Source organism: Candoia aspera, chromosome 6 (assembly GCF_035149785.1).
Source record: "Candoia aspera isolate rCanAsp1 chromosome 6, rCanAsp1.hap2, whole genome shotgun sequence".
NCBI classification, from domain to species: domain Eukaryota; kingdom Metazoa; phylum Chordata; class Lepidosauria; order Squamata; family Boidae; genus Candoia; species Candoia aspera.
The window spans coordinates 52,396,644-52,414,396 of NC_086158.1; the positions used below are offsets into that span (position 1 = coordinate 52,396,644).

Genomic DNA, 17,753 nt, shown 5'->3' on the forward strand with positions numbered 1-17,753 from the left:
GACTCCATGTTTAAATGGTTGCATGGCTTTATCAATTCTAAGAGATATTAAGAATGAGGCAGAAAAGCCACAGAAAAACAAATCTCTGGGCATGCTTTCCCCCGTGCAATCCATTCATCAGGAAAAGTGTGCTGGTCCTAGAGAATCTGTCCCAGCCAATATTTCAAAAGACAGATTCTCATTTGGGCTGCTTCAGAAAGTCATTCAAGGTCTAAAGGTAGAAGGACATTCAGAGAGGAGCAAGATATATACAATAGGATTCTGATAACTTTAGACTGAATAGCTTCAAAGTACAATAACAACAAAACTGGGTACCAAACATAAGCTCAGTTCCCATAGGTCTCCCATGGATCTTGATCAATTCATCAAAATGATAAGTGCAGTGTTGCACCATTGCATAATAGGACCTATGTCTTTCATATGTGAATGCAATATCACAATGCAAGTATAAAAGAGGAAGGAATAATAATGCCTAAAGACTGATACTGAAGTGTGCCAGTGTGTTGGGATAATAACAAATATTCCAATTAATATGGGGTACTAAAGTAAACCACAATACTTCCTATTTATCAACGTGACCAGAGACATTAATTCTTATTTTCTGTGCCATCATTTCACTATATAAAATACAGTTAAAATAACTCTTACATACAGTACATACTTACAGAATTATCTTTGGTACTCCTGTTTTTAAAAAGTTAATCCTTTTTTTTTAACTGAAACCCTTTCAGTATTGAAATACAAATTGTATCCCTCAAATGAAAGTGTCAATAAATTACACTCTGCAACTGGCATTTGGATTGCAATAGTTCAAATGTATGCCTGTTCAAATATCAAAGCCTACTCAAATGGGATGTCTGACAAATGAAGATCAGAGAAGTCAAATAAAGCAAAAGTCATGAATGTGATCAAAATCAAAACAAGGGAGTAGGTAAAGCAAGATGCTTTTTGCATTTTGAGGCATCTCTTTAAAGGCATGGACTTTATATTTTTGTTGTCAAGTGACTAAACCTGCAGGCACGGCTGAACGGAGCGTTGCTTCAGATATTCTTCCTTCAACAGGGACCCAATGTAAGGGTTATAAAATGTGAGACATACAAGTTTATAAAAATGAAAAATAAATCCCATAACCCTCAGATATTTTATCACTTGAACTATTGTGAAAAGAAAAGCGGGTACTGCAAAACCAACCATAACAGAGTCTATTCTTCACTTATCAACACATGCCAGGTTGAAAAATAATTGGGACATAAGGTAGAAATGGTGAAATCAAGTAAACCATATTGCCATTTATACTCTTTTTTCCTCCCTTATTTATGTTAAGTGAAAAAAAATGTGTAATTAATAAACCTGCATTAAAAATACATCAGATTCCAAATCAATTTACATTGTGTCCTTGGTAATATATATCAAAAATAAAAAGAGGGAAGATGAATAGTTAGTGCTGGCAAAGGGTCACAGTTCCAATTATAGTTCAAGCTATGGAAGAATATGAAACTGATTTTAATTGGAGCCAAGGAGTAAATGTCAGTGTAATGACTGCATTACTCAATTTACCATTAAGTTCGATTCATACATGATTTTAGTAGAAATCTCTTTAATGGAAAGTAGCACATAGAACAGTGAAAAAGTTGTGAATGAAAGTTCCTGTATTTTCCCCAAGTTAAACAACCCAATGAGTATAAGCCCCCTCCCTCTCTCAGGCATGTAGCCCCCCTCTTCGTGCCAGTCAGCTCAACTCCACTCAGATGTCTCCAACGGCTTGGCAGCTTGACCTTGGATACCAGATATAGTCCGAACAAGATGTTTTCACACTCCTGGCATGTTCCCCCTCCCAACACTACTGACCCACAAGTCCCAACACGTGTTAAGTCCATTCATGCATGCAAGTCCAATCAGATGTTCTGGGAACATGTGATCAGGGAGCATGACAGTCAGTTTGCCAAGAACAATGGGCATCTTTGGTAGTAACTGAGTGGATCATCTAATAGGAATTTGTGAATATCAGGAAGCTTCTTGAAATCAGAACATAGAAAAGGTCTTTATAGTAAGAAATGAAACTCAGTAATAGGACAACATACTATTTTGATTTTCTTAAACCCCACCTTCACTAGGAACAATATGTAAAAACACAAAAAGTAAATTTCATATGTTCATGTATGGACCTTAATAAGATAAAGACGTTAAAAATGAAATTTTTGACCACGTGTATCTGTTTGGTTCAAAACCTCATGAACACTATGTCATTCCTAGTTCTTTTTGTATTTTAAATATCCAGAAAGGAACTACATTATTTTTCAAAGAACCATTTTTTTCTCCCTTGCCCACCCACCTTTCCTTAATTCACACAGTATTCACGCCAAAGCCTGAAGTCATCCTGACTTTTTCTCAGAGGAGAACAGCTGTTTCATTCTCTTTATGATGCACTTTCATCATGAATGCTTGATAATCTATTGTATCCCCCCCCTTTTTTTTTATTAAGTGAAGACCTTACCTTTGACAGAATGAGAGGTAATCCTGAGGCTAAACAATGGACTGTACCTTTTCAGAATGAGCTCCCATGTAACAAAAAATTCTTGTAGCTGGAAGGATAAAATATTCAAGGCAAAGGCTGTACATATCTTTCCAAAGCAATGCTTCAGAACATGGGAACACATACAAAACACCTCTTTCTCATCTCTAAAGCACTGCATCTTTTTTACAGGCTCAAGCAGTTGTTTAGAAGCTGCTCATTGTTGTATCTTCATGTATGTGCATGCACATTCATAGGAGTGTCTGCAGGAGGAGGTCAAAATCTGGAAGATGATGGGTGTGGTGTCACCACTGAAAAACTGACCCTTTTGTGTCATCAGGACACAGCACCCACCATCTTGAAGATTCTGACACCCCCACCTGCTGATACCAGTGAATAGCCACTTCACCCACATCTTTTCCAGACTCATTAAAAGTAAACATTTAGATTAAATGGATCAAAAGTTGGATACCACTTACCAGTGGCATTAAAATGATGCTTTAGTATACAAAAAAAAAAAAAAGCATCAAGCTATTTGCCATAATCAGGGAACTCAGAGAAAGACCTATAATCAAATTAGGGAAGAAAAAAGATGTTGTTATTATGTAGCAAATGCAGAATTTAAACCTATCAACATTCCTCATAAATGAAAGACAAACTTGATGAACAACTCCAGACACTACAACCAAAATACATTGTGCAACTCTTCCTTCATGGATTTTATTTAGATTTAATGTACAAATCTCTGCATGACATAGAGCTACTGCACAGTGAAGTCTTCATCTGAATGTACACTATTCACTTATTTTAATGAGATATTTTTTGTCTTGTTTGTTAGAAAGTAGATCATCTTTGTTAGCTTTCAGTTGTAATGAAAAAAGCAAACGTTTTGGCTTTTGAAAAAAAAAGTATAAACATTTATACATTCTGCACTGTACTAATTTTATTTATTTATTTTTTAAAGGTGTTCTAGCATCTTGCTTCAGGGTAAAGAAAAAGTTACAATATTTTAAAGTCACACAAGCACACACAGGAACAGTTATTACCATTTCTTTTCTAATGAACTTTTAATGTTATGGACTGCTATACATCTATAGTTGCCACTGTACTCTCTTCACTTCTTTTTCCCCTTCTCCCGCCCCTTCCCATATTATTTATTTATTTATTTGGCCCTATGTAATCTTCCAGGTTCAAATGCCTGCCAAAAATCCTTTTTCACTGAAATCTCCATCTTGGTGCTAGATGACCTTTTTCTAGCTACAAACTGATAAGATTCTGGGAAAGTTTTCAGCATTAATAAAAGAGATATGCAGATCTGACTGTGACCGTACAAAACTAACTATATACCAAAACATAGAAATATCTTGCAAGTATATTTTTGATTTTGATAATATATGTTGGAAAGCTGAATATCAATCCACTGTAATATATGCAATATACATCATCATTGAGCATGTACTGTTCAAGCTCAACAGGGAAGATTTGGAAAGCAACAACATGACTGCAAGACTGTGCATATCATCAGGCAAAATATTTCACTCATGAGCAAAGCGTTTAGTCAAATGATTTGCAAAGTGACAAGTGCTAATGTACAAATAATATTTTTATTTTTTTTTCTTTAACTATGCTGCACATATTAAGGTTAACCTTTGCTTCCCTCAGACTTGTCTTTGCTTTCATGTGCAGCAGGAACTGGAGATCAAATAACAGACAAAGGATATTTCACTTAATAAATTTGCTTTGAAGATACAAGTTTCTTCTTAAATCTATTTTAATAAGTTGCTTACCTGATATTATGTTGAAGCTTCAGAGAGAAAAACTGCTCTATACCATGTATACAGTATGTACATTTTATTTCATAATCGGGTCACTTGTAAATGTTTCCTGGACCACCAAACATTCCTTTTTCTTACTTTCAGTATTCAACACAGTTTTTTGTTTGTTTGTTTGTTTGTTTGTTTCTACTACCATCTCCATATGTCCCATTATATACCTCCTTCTTCCTTCTATTAAACCAACTTTTTCATCTCCTTGAGTTCTACAAACCTTTGGTCCATGCTGATGATACCCACCAATATTTCCTTCAGGAAGGAAAAGGCTATCTGCAGAACTGCATCTCTTCCCTAGTCTCTGCTTGCTCTACCAGATCCAGCAGGGAGGGCAATGTTCTTGGTCCCTTCCATTAAACAATGCCACCTTGTTGAAACCCTTTCTGCCTGTGGAACAGCATCCCTCTGGAGATCTGGATGGCCCTAACCCTCTTAGCTTTTTGTAAGGCATTAAAGATCTAGCTCTTTTCCAAGGCATTTGGGCCAGATGGTTAGGTGAGCTTGGCTCGTAATGTTGCCTTCTTACAAGTTGGGATTGTTGTTTGTAACTTCAGACATTACGGTTTGGTTTGTTAAATTGTTGTTTTAACCTTGTACACTGCTCAGAGTCACTTCTGTGAGAGGGGCAGTCATATAAATTGTTTAAGTAAATATTTAATAAAAGTTCAATTTATGTAATCCATGCTCAAAACAGAGGTCTGGTCATTAACCCAAGGATTCAGTATGACCATACACGTAGCAGATCTCTCACATTTTTGTGAATGTATATAGCTTGCTTTTCTTTTTTCCACTTTTTAAACAAAACAGCCATTACTTCTTACAACACAAGAATAGCTGCTAACACCTTGTCTTGGAAATTTGAAGCGTGTATAATCCTATACTATACAATACAATATGAAACATACAATATTAATCATGGCTTCTGAGTGTAAAAAGAAAAAGACAAGGGACCTTCAATCCATTTATTTTTAGAGAGATACACTGCACAGCACAGCAGTTTAAAATTAAAGGTTTGAAAGATATAAAAGCAACAATTAATGCAGGCAGGACAAGAGAAAACAAAATCTAGGCCTACAGGAAATAATCAATATCTGATGAGAAGACACTATGCTATTAATAGTATGAAAGTGTTGGCAGATACTATCAACTTGAGTTTTATTAATTTACTGAAAATGTAAAGATACAATGGCATTGAGAAGTACAAGGAACAAATGAACTAGTTCCTTAGAAACAACACAGTGTGCAAGTTATCAACACACAAATTAGCCTATAGCTTGTTGACTGAATCCTTTTTTTTCTATCCACCAACTTTAATTTTGATTCTTCATTGCTTTAGAATTTTACTTGTTCCAAGCAATCTTAAAAGGAAAACACTCAGAGCATAGTTTTTTACCTAGTGTAGAGAAAATTGTTGTTGTTGTTTTTTTCCAGAAAATTCTCAGAAAATATTTTAAACACCTTACTGGGCAACCTTCTGCATATGTAATTTGAAAGCCCCATTACATTTATTCATGAGTAATTGCAGGCTTGGTTGCTTTAAGATAAGAGCACACAAACACATAATATTATCTTTCAATCTAAAAAAATCTTTCCAGATGCTACTATATTTTGTTCATCCCCTCATTGCCACACAGTCTTATAACAAGACTAGAACAAATAACAGATTTATTAGACATTTGGGGGGATCTGTTCAGGAAACTTGTTGACAAATACATATGCAGGCAAAATTCTTTTGTAAACCTGACATATGGAGATTTCCCTCCCACCTGCCCTCTTTTTGTCCATTATGATCAATTGCAAGACCATGTGGCACCATATTTCAGTGAGATGGATTTGCCTGTAAACACAGATTTGACTGTGATATCTCTACATTTTATATCCTTGGTATTATTACATTATTTTTATTATTATATATTGATCCAAAAGAAGAGGTAATTTATTCAAATAACTCCCAGTAGTGACCAATAGTAGCTTAAATAATAAATAATATTTTCTTTCCTATGTCTTACAAAATCTTCTGGGGACACAGAATCATTTCCTGAATGATCATCATGTTAAAACAGAAAAAAACCCCTTATTTTTTAAAATAAAATAAGAAGGAAAAAATGAAATAGGCTAAGATTAAACAGAAATTCACATTCATGATAAATAGTTTTGCAACTACCAACAGTACGTGGGCATTTAGATGCAATATTTATGGAGTGCTGGGGAAATAAATACTTTAATGGTATGATCAGAAAATTATAGAACTTGCAGTAATTAAACACGTTGGATTTTTTTCCCCATATCATTTATACTTACTAAAGTGGTGCTATACTAAAGCACTCATAATGTACGTATTTATGTAAACCAACCTTCTGTAACCTGGTATACTTCAGATATGATATAAAATCTGGTATTAACCAATTGTCTAATGGTTAAAATATGAATATCTAACAAATCTTCAGGGATTTCCAGACTGCCTCTCCCCAAGGACATCTACCCATCCCACAAAATCAGATAGGGTGGATACACCCCAGGTCCCCTTTATTAAAAATTGCCATCTGGTGGAACCTAGGAGCAAGTTTTTTGTAGGGGCGCCTATCATATGGAATAGCATCCTGCTGAAATAGAGACGGCCCCTAAGTTTCTTGCCTTCTGGAAGACTGTTAAGACATGGTCAGATGTTGGGCCAAAATGGGAGATGAGCCGAGCATATATGTTCTTGAGATGGAATGTTATGGTGCCTGGTACTTTATCAGAGTTTTAAATTTATTCTATTTTTTGTTAATTGTATACTTGGTTGTTAGTTGCCTAGGGTTGTTTTATATAATATGGCCAGCCATAAAAATATTTAAATAAATAAAATCTAATTAGAATAGAGTTGTATTAATATTTCATATTAAAAGCTTTGGATTAGGCATCCCAAATTTTATTCACGTATTACTTTGGTTTGTGGTAAGACATCACATTGTATCATACACTTATAGTACAAGTTGTTTTGCTTTCACCACAAAGAAGAACCAGGCTCAAGACGGAATAATTAATTTACCTCTTTTTACTCCAAGGGAAAGATACTAACAAGGCACTATTTCATTTGATCGCCTCACATGCTACAGTTATGTGGCCAAATTGCTTTTGACATTTTCCCAAGTTCTTTATTGTCTATGTTCTTTGTTTCTGAAATTATCTTGGTTCTATTGCAATGTCTTGAGTTTTTCTAATAGGTCCTTCCATACACTATGTTCAAAGATTAGATAATGATCTGTGAGTTTGAAAAATATTTTTGAAATACACAGAATAATATGTCATTAAAGTATGTTGTTGTTGTTTATTCGTTCAGTTGCTTCTGACTCTTTGTGACTTCATGGACCAGCCCACGCCAGAGCTTCCTGTCTGTTGTCAAGACCCCCAGCTCCCCCAGGGATGAGTCCGCCACCTCTAGAATATCATCTATCCAACTTGCCCTTGGTCAGCCCCTCTTCCTTTTGCCCTCCACTCTCCCTAGCATCAGCATCTTCTACAGGGTGTCCTGTCTTCTCATTATGTGGCCAAAGTATTTCAGTTTTGCCTTTAATATCATTCCCTCCAGTGAGCAGTCTGGCTTTATTTCCTGGACTATGGACTGGTTTGATCTTCTTGCAGTCCAAGGCACTCTCAGAATTTTCCTCCAACACCACAGTTCAAAAGCATTGATCTTCCTTCTCTCAGCCTTCCTTATGGTCCAGCTCTCACAGCCATATGTTACTACGGGGAAAACCATTGCTTTAACTATGCAGACCTTTGTGGTCAGTGTGATGTCTCTGCTCTTAACTATTTTATCGAGATTTGTCTTCTCCCAAGGATTAAATGTCTTCTGATTTCCTAACTGCAGTCAGCATCTGCAGTAATCTTTGCACCTAGAAATACAAAGTCTTTCACTGCCTCTACGTTTTCTCCCTCTATTTGCCAGTTATCAATCAGGCTGGTTGCCATAATCTTGGTTTTTTTCAGGTTTAGCTGCAAGCCAGCTTTTGTACTTTCTTCTTTCACCTTCATCATAAGGCTCTTCAGTTCCTCTTCGCTTTCAGCCATCAAAGTGGTATCATCTGCATATCTGAGATTGTTAATGTTTCTTCCAGCGATTTTAACTCCGGCCTTGGATTCCTCAAGCCCAGCACATTGCATGATATGTTCCGCGTACAAGTTGAATAGGTAGGGTGAGAGTATACAGCCCTGCCGTACTCCTTTCCCAATCTTAAACCAGTCTGTTATTCCGTGGTCTGTTCTTACTGTTGCTACTTGGTCATTATACAGATTCTTCAGGAGGCAGACAAGATGACTTGGTATCCCCATACTGCTAAGAACTTGCCACAATTTGTTATGGTCCACACAGTCAAAGGCTTTAGAATAGTCAATAAAACAGAAATAGATTTTTTTTCTGAAACTCCCTAGCTTTTTCCATCATCCAGCGAATATTGGCAACTTGGACCCTAGTTCCTCTGCCTTTTCTAAACCCAGCTTGTACATCTGGCAATTCTCGCTCCATGAATTGCTGAAGTCTACTTTGCAGGATCTTGAGCATTACCTTACTGGCATGTGAAATGAGTGCCATTGTTCGATAGTTTGAGCATTCTTTAGTGTTTCCCTTTTTTGGTATGGGGATATAAGTTGATTTTTTTCCAATCTGATGGCCATTATTGTGTTTTCCAAATTTGCTGGCATATAGCATGTATTACCTTTACAGCATCATCTTACAAGATTTTGAACAATTCACTTGGGATACCATCGTCTCCTGCTGCCTTGTTATTAGCAATGCTTCTCAAGGCCCATTCAACCTCACTCCTCAGGATGTCTGGCTCTAACTCACTGACCACATCGTCAAAGCTATTGCCGATATTGTTATCCTTCCTATACAGGTCTTCCATATATTCTTGCCACTTTTTCTTGATCTCTTCTTCTTCTGTTAGGTCCTTGCCATCTTTGTTTTTGATCATACCCATTTTGGCTTGGAATTTACCTCCAATGTTTCTAATTTTCTGGAAGAGGTCTCTTGTCCTTCCTATTCTATTGTCTTCTTCCACTTCCACACATTGCTTGTTTAAAAATAATTCCTTATCTCTTCTGGCTAACCTCTGGAATTTGGCATTTAATTGGGCATATCTCCCCCTATCACTGTTGCCTTTTGCTTTCCTTCTTTCTTGGGCTACTTCTAGTGTCTCAGCAGACAGCCATTTTGCCTTCTTGGTTTTCTCTTTCTTTGGAATGTATTTTGTTGCCGCCCTCTGAACAATGCTGCAAACTTCTGTCCATAGGTCTTCCGAGACCCTATCTACTAAGTCCAGTCCCTTAAATCTATTCTTCACCTCCACTGCATATTCCTTAGGAATATCAGTGAGCTCATATCTAGCTGATCTGTGGGTCTTCCCTAATCTCTTCAGTCTGATCCTAAATTGTGCAAGAAGAAGTTCGTGATCTGAACTACAGTCAGCTCCAGGTCTTGTTTTTACCGACTGTATAGATGTCCGCCACCTTTGGCTGCAAAGGATGTAGCCAATCTGATTTCGGTGTTGTCCATCTGGTGAAGTCCATGTATAAAGCCGTCTCTTAGGTATTTGGAAGAGAGTGTTTGTTATGCAGAGTGAATTGTCTTGGCAAAATTCTATCAGCCTATGTCCTGCTTTGTTTTGTTCTCCCAAGCCATGCTTACATGTAAATCCAGGTGTCATCTGACTGTCCACCTTAGCATTCCAGTCCCCTGTGATGATAATAATGTCTCTTTTAGGCGTGTTGTCCAGTAGGTGCTGCAGATCCTCATAGAACTGATCTACTTCAGCTTCTTCAGCATCTGTGGTTGGGGCATATATTTGGATCACTGTGATGTTAGATGGCTTGCCCTGAATTCGAACTGAGATCACTCTATCATTTTTTGGATTGTATCCAAGCACTGCTTTAGCCACTTTACTATTAATTATGAAGGCTACTCCATTTCTTCTGTGGTCCTCTTGTCCACAGTAGTAGATATGGTGGTCATCTGATGTGAAGTGGCCCATTCCAGTCCATTTCAGTTCACTGCTGCCCAAAATGTCTATCTTTAATCTTGACATCTCACCAACAACCACATCCAATTTGCCCTGGCTCATAGATCTTACATTCCAGGTTCCAATGGTGTGTTGTTCTTAGAACATCGGATTCGCCGTTCACCACCAGCACAGTTGGCTGCTAGCCATCCTTTCGGCTTTGAGCTAGCTGCGTCATCATGTCTGGGGCTAGTTGAACTCATCCTCTGTTCCTCCCCAGTAGCATTTTTACCATCTTCTGACCTGGGGGTCTCATCTTCCAATGGTATACCGACATACATCTGGTTGTACTGATCCATTTAGTTTTCATGGCAAGAATACTGGGGTGGGTTGCCATTACCTTCCCCAGGGATCGCATTTAGTCTGACCTCTCTGTCATGACCTTCCCATCTTGGGTGGCCCTTCATGGTTTAGCTCATGGCATCATTGAGGTGCTCAAGCTCCAGCACCATGACAAGGTAATGATCCTTTGCTGAAGCATTAAAGTATACTGAAGAGAAATTCAATGCAGGTACCACTTCATTGGATTTGTGGCTTAAAATGTAGCTTACATCTCCCTCCCTCCCTCCCTCTCCACATTTTCAAATGGTGATTGTATTGTAAAATGAGAGTTGACAAATCTAGCACCACAACTTTATTAAACATTCTACAGTGATGAAAGCTGCAAATATCTTCTAGTTCAGTAGAAGGAATGGACAAGGAAGAAAGCAGTGTGGCCAGGAAAGCTGTGCATTGTATGGGGGTATAGCCACTGAAATGTGCTTGAAGTGTAAAGGCAAAATTTATTTAGTGCCAGCTTATAAGTATGTGTTTGCTTTTAGTTATAACTATTGAAGGAATTTCCTGAATAGCTGCAGAATGCAAAGGTTGTCCATCCTGAATAATTGAAAGATTACCACTTGATGAGTAAGTAGAGATTGCCACAGAGAATGGGGGCAGAACATAAGGCAGTCAGTAAACAGGGACTGAGCAAACATGAACTTCACTGGGTAGTGCAAGAATAGAAGAAAAAATGTATGGAGGTTTTTCTGCAGTCATATCTTAAATCCTGTGGCATAGTCCTGCCCCCCAAATAAAATTAAAAGCATGTATATGCAGCAAATGCAAACTCATTGCAATGCTTAAGTGAACAGTATTGCCATATTTTTCTTTTTTATGCTCTTTGACCAGCATTACAATCAAGAAAAAGAAATTAGACTGCTATAGAAAACCCATTACAAAAAAAAAGTGATAAAACAATAGAGTAGCACCTTTACGGCAAAACTTTGCACAATTGTACGGCTTAGTAAAGGTACTTTGCAACTTGAAATGTAAATAAAGATTAACATCCCTTTAAAAATAACGAACATATTTTTTTTTCTGTATGACCCTTAAATCTGGAAATAATTGGGGAGAGCAAGGCTCATTTTAAGATATCATAAAAGGGATATAAGGAAAAAAATAGCTTTAAAGATTGCCTCAGTTCAGAAAAGAAGCTGATCTCTTTTACCCTACAAAGGAGATGTTGTAACAAGAATAATAGATAAGCAATTCTCCACAAAGAGCAGAATCTAATAGAAAAGTAAGAACAAGATTCAAAAGCTGTTATATTTCACTGGAATTCAGAAACAGTTTTCAAAAGATGCAGTTTCTAAGGAGGAAAAGGGGACTAGACTGAATAGGAGACAAAATGCTGGAGCCTCAAGGACAGAGGGGAATACAACTGCTACCTGCAAGAAGACAAAGGAGAGTTGATGACTCTATAGTGCAGAATATGGCTGATTACTCCATAGTACAGAGAAAAGATCTGATATCTCCTGGGAGTTATGGATAGTGAACAGAATGAAACAACTGTCAAGGCTCATCAGGACCACTTTCCTGGTCAATCCACATGGCAAAAATTATATCACCAAGAGCACATTTCCTCAGATTTTGAAGCTGTAAGAACATTGGGACTCAGGTGGCATTCTCTCTCATATTTCCAATCCACAGAAGAGGAATTTAATGGGAAAGAATACTGCGAGTGAATGACTAGCTATGGAAATGGTGTTGCTGAAGAGAATTTGCGGAACTATGACCTGCATTATCTAGATGAAGTACCGCTGGAACAAGTTTGACTGGGAAGAATGTGCTTGGTTAACGCATATCCAATTTAACTAGGATGGCTTTAAACTGAATTCTATGGAGGTTAGGGATTGAAATCAAGACCCAAGGACTACAGATACGGACTCAAATAGGCATAAGATGAGGGAAACCTGGCTTGGTAATAGCACATGTGGTTAAAAAAAACCACCTTGATATTGCAATCGACCACAAGCTGAATATGATTCAGCAATATGACATGGTAGCTAAAAAGCAATTTTGGGCTGCATCAGCAGAAACATGGTTTCCAAATCATGGGAACTATTGGTTAGACATCACCTCGAGTATTGTGTCCTGTAGTGGTCACCACACTTTAGGAACGATTCTGAGAAACTGGACCAGGGGCAAAGGGCAAGAACGATCAGGAAACTGGAAATTCACAAAATGAGACTCAGTTAATTGAAAATGTTTGGCCTTGAGAAAAAAACAACTAAGGGAAAGGGAATATGATAGCACTTTTTATATACCTGAGGGCTGTCACACAGAAAGAGATCAAAAGTCATTCTCTACTGTCCTAGGATGCAGGACAAAGAAGAACGGTCTAAAGGTAGAGGGAGGCAAATTCCAGTGAATGTTAGGAAAAACCTCATAATGGGGAAAGCAGTTTGATAGAAGAACCAGTTACCAAGCAAGATGGTAAAATCCTTTGCAGAATATGTTCAAATAGAGAGTGGACAGCATCTGTTGGGGATAGTTTAATTTGAGTTTCTGCCGGAACATAGGATTGGCCTTGAAGAACTAAGTGGCCCTTTCCAATTCTGTGATTTTAGAACGAACAATTGTGTCGTTGAAGTGGTTTTGTCATACTAGAGGGTGATAAATGACTTCTGCCGCATAGACCCATATTTAAATGGTAAGGGAATCTCCTTGGTCCAAGATCTAAAAATGTATGACTCATTCAGGTCCAAAATGGAAATCTTTACCCTCTCTTAGGTAGCAGTTACCAGAATTCTTTTTTCACCTTAAGAGCTTTTAGATGTATTCTATCTGCTTTGATTTATGTGATTGCGGGCACAATGTTCCATACAAAATATTCCATCAGTGCAAACCTTGATAGTCACAAACAAAAAGCATTTCAAGAAAAGAGCACAGGAGAGAGACAGAGAGAGAGAGGGAGGGACAGAGAGAAAGGAATCCAATTTTCAGCAGCAGCCAGTATCTATTTTAAAAAGCAAGCAAGCTTCTTTTTCTACACAATTTAACAATTATCATTCTTGTTCTGCTGCTGCTACAAACCAAAAGTCAGAATAATTACTTAAATTGCTTTTTTACATCATTCTTTGATTGCTCTTTACATCATTCATATTTGTGCTATGTACAATATTTTTTAGCAAATGAGACACAAATGACATAAAATTCTAATCTCAGCAAAGGAAATACTTCACACCAGAGAATTAATTTATGTATTCCACTGTCACATGATGTGGCAGCAAGCTCTAAAATAATTAGATTAATTAATGAAACAAAGATGTATTAAATCTATTAGTCCTGAGAGCCTGTATATTTAGAGGCAATTTATCTCAGAATATGATTTCTGTATTGCATTTCTACAAACATTTATATCACACCTCTCCTCCAAAAAGGGGTCACTCAAAGTGTCTAACAGATATAATCTGATATAATTTAATATAAAGAGATATAGTACAAAAATATTGACATCAAATGCAAACTTGATTGCTCCTTTTGTGTTAAACACCAATGCTGCAGTGATTCTCTTGCTACTGAAATCATTTTAGGAACAACTTATAGTACCAATAAAAATTAAAGATAAGTTTCTTTCTCTCCCTCCCTCCCTCTCTCCCTTCCCTTCTTTTCCTGTCCCTCTCTTCTCTTAAGGATAAAGGCAGTTCTCAAACATCTGCTTCTAGTTTTATGTAAAGTGTGCATGTTTGTGAGTGTGAGAGAGACAGAAAGACAAGAGACAAAAGTCTAAAACATGCAAGTCAGTGAACTAGATTGTCTTTCAAAATCAGCTGTAGACATGCCTCGGCTTTCAGAAGTGTACTCACTAGTAATTTACACACAAGAAAACTTTCTTAGTGAAGTATCCCACATCTAAAACTCCATGCCCCAAAAAGATTCGCCATCTTCCTCTTTATTTGAAATTATTTTAGACCTTACATATATATTGTATTAATCAATTTGGGTTATTTATTTATTTTTATTGTGCTGCTGTTTTTGGTTTTAATCCTCTCTTCATCACTCATAGCCACTGTTGTAAGATGGGCAGCTATATAAATATGAATACATAATTTAGTTTACATCAAGAACACCCCGTATGCCTCCTCACAGCTCTTTACCCTTACAAATAGAACAAAGTTGTTCTATTTCACAGTAAATGTGTTTTATTTGCTCAATTTTTATTTTAATACATTTTATTTCATGGCTTATGTTTATATGTATAGATATTTCCAGTAGTGGCCATTTTTCTTTCTCTAATTTGTAATCCAGAAAGGGGAGGTAAAAAGTAAAAGAGAGGCCTCTCTCTCTCTCTCTCTCTCTCTCTCTTCCCCTGTATCATAACTCTTTAGTCCCTGTTGGCACTCCATACTTTTATAATCATTTTTACAGCTTCCAATTTCTCTTATCTTTGTTTAACAGTCAGCCAATCATCTTCTTTAGCAAGTTTAAACAATTCTCTTTCCCATGGAAGTATATATTATTATTATTTTAATTCACAAGTTAACTTAATTCATAAGTTTATTTAGTTCATTTATACTTTAAAATAAACAGTGTTCCAAATTTAACTGTCCCCTTGGTCTGTTTTTAACTGTCTTAATTCAAACTCTTGACAAGCTTTTTGCTTTTAGTTCTTTTTAAAATCCATATAATTATTTCCTTCATTTTTACTTTAATCTTGACCACAGGTCAAAGGTACACACAATGGGTGACTTAAGGTATTCTGCTACTTGGAGGATCTCTGTAACTTTAAACTTTAAATCTCTGTTCCAGCATGCAACAGAAAGTGAATCAGGTGAATCCAGTGTCCTTTAAGCAGGCTCTGCTTGACGCAGTGAGGTTGATTATTTCTTCCGCAGCTCCTGGTGCTCTATCCACAAGACACCTGCACGGTCCCTCCAGATCCTGCAGATTTCCTCATGAGAAGCTGCCTTCCAAAGCACAAGTGGGTGATCTTGTGACTTCACCTTGTTTGGAGAAGCTCTGCTGGCCAGGGCTCACCATCCAGCTGCTAATCTAACCTTGGTGTAATCTCCACTATGCAAAGATGTGTTAGTCCACCATTTTCTCCACCCAGAAGTCATATTCATGGGTTTCCAAATGACCCAATCACATTTTCTGTAATGTCTTGTCTCATTTCCCCACCATCCATTCATGTCATATAACAAAATATTCTTCCATTATCACTAGCCTATGAATTCCTACTTTCATACATACATATAACAACATAGATAGACCAAATCATACTTTCTGACATACATTTTAGCCCCTTCATTCTAAATTAGACTTATACATTTGTTTCCCTGTATGTATTAACCAACTTAACTCTATAAGATCAGACTGTTTTCATTTAGTTGTATTGCATTCTTTTCCCTTTCTCTTGGTTTCACCTACATACAATATATCTATTTTTATTTTATTTTATTCATTAATTAATTCATGTTCTTTATGGTTTGCTCCCCTTGCATTCCAACTCACAATCTTCCATATGCCATGTTCAATACCAGATGTGTTCATTGTTATTGACCTATATCACCCATCACGGCTTTCATAAATCAAAGTCTCACATAACTTTTTTTAGTAAAATGAAAAATTTATATAGATTATAAACCTTAGTCATACTAGTGTCACATGCAGCATTCCCTCCTAACAGTAAGGTAGTAGCATAGTCAGTTTAGACATAGCTGGTCAGTGTGCCACAGTGCAAAGCCAAGTTTACCCAATGCATGTTCACTATTCTATAGAAGCTAGGATTTATCATATAGAAGTTGTCTTGCAAGCCAACATATTGTTCCCTGTATCCCACCACGGTGGAGGTTCATGTAGTGTATTGACACATAGTCAGGATATGACAATAATAAGAACAACCACACTGATAAATAGATATCATATAGAAGTTGTCTTGCAAGCCAACATACTGTTCCAAGCAGTTTTCTTCCTTTACTCCAAGCCTTTCCTCATGGTCCCTCTTCATTTCCACCATTCACCTCACAATTTGTGCAATGTTTTTTGGCACATCCAAGATTAATAGTAATTTTGTGTGTGTGTTTGTATGTATGTGTTTATTGGAATTTATTGACTGGGCTTACAGTGGTGGGCTTTCTTATTTCTCATTTGATCTCACATAAATCCATGCACCAGCGTGGCTGCACATGCACTACATAAACTGTTTTTCCCCCAAAGTACTATCAGCTTTCTTTAAAAAAGTATTTCTGGTAACTCAAATTTCTCTTCTAAGGTAAGCTGTTCATATGTAAAGACAATGAGAAAAATATAAACACCTGACTTTTATGAGTACTTCCACATTACAAACCCTTTACAAATTGTTGCTCAGTAGGGTGCCTGTATGATTAAAACCCTCTAAGCTTTGGGATACATTTTCTCTGCAGGATTTTGTCAAATCCTTTTCATTTCACTACTGGAAGCATTTAAAAGGCAAACAACTTTAAATACAATCTGGTCTCTGTAGATGTCATTCTAACATCTTAATGAACCTTTTTTTTTTTCTTCAAATAATGAGTTTATCCTTATTTGGCAGGAATAAAAATGCTTTCTACCAACTCTCCACTTTCCTTGTTTTACTTCTCTGATGGGACAAAACTTCATATCAAACTTTCTGTCTAAATTTTATCTCATTCATAAAATTATCATCATTCTAACAGCAGGTAGGAATAAAGGACATGGAGATTTTACTGTTACTGTTTCCTCCCCGCCACCCCCTGGTCCTTTTATACTGTTCAGAAGTCCCACTTGAACATACCAGAAGGTTTGTGCTGGAATGAAGTTCTCAAACCTATAGAGATTGCAGATCTCTGAGAGAATCTTCCAAGGACAGTCTTATGGGATTTAGTAATTACTCCAATCCTTTAACTGCCTCCAGTGAATCAGTACAATGGTTTTTATTTAGTTTTTCTTATTTGCTTATGATGTTATTTTGACATATATAATTTCTTGATGTATTATCACATATTTATTATTTTAATAATATAAGGATTCATTCATCAAACTTCTGTTTGAGGGCCTTTGGTAATTAATATGAACACAAGGATTGAAGGCCTGGGAAGTAATACTGCT

At 36.8% G+C, this 17,753-nt stretch overlaps 1 protein-coding gene across 1 annotated transcript in view; it reads right to left on the minus strand.

Annotated features, from left to right (window-relative positions):
* Positions 1-17,753, minus strand: part of SORCS1 (sortilin related VPS10 domain containing receptor 1) — a 438,448-nt gene that overhangs the window by 221,453 nt on the left and 199,242 nt on the right. The window lies entirely within an intron of this gene.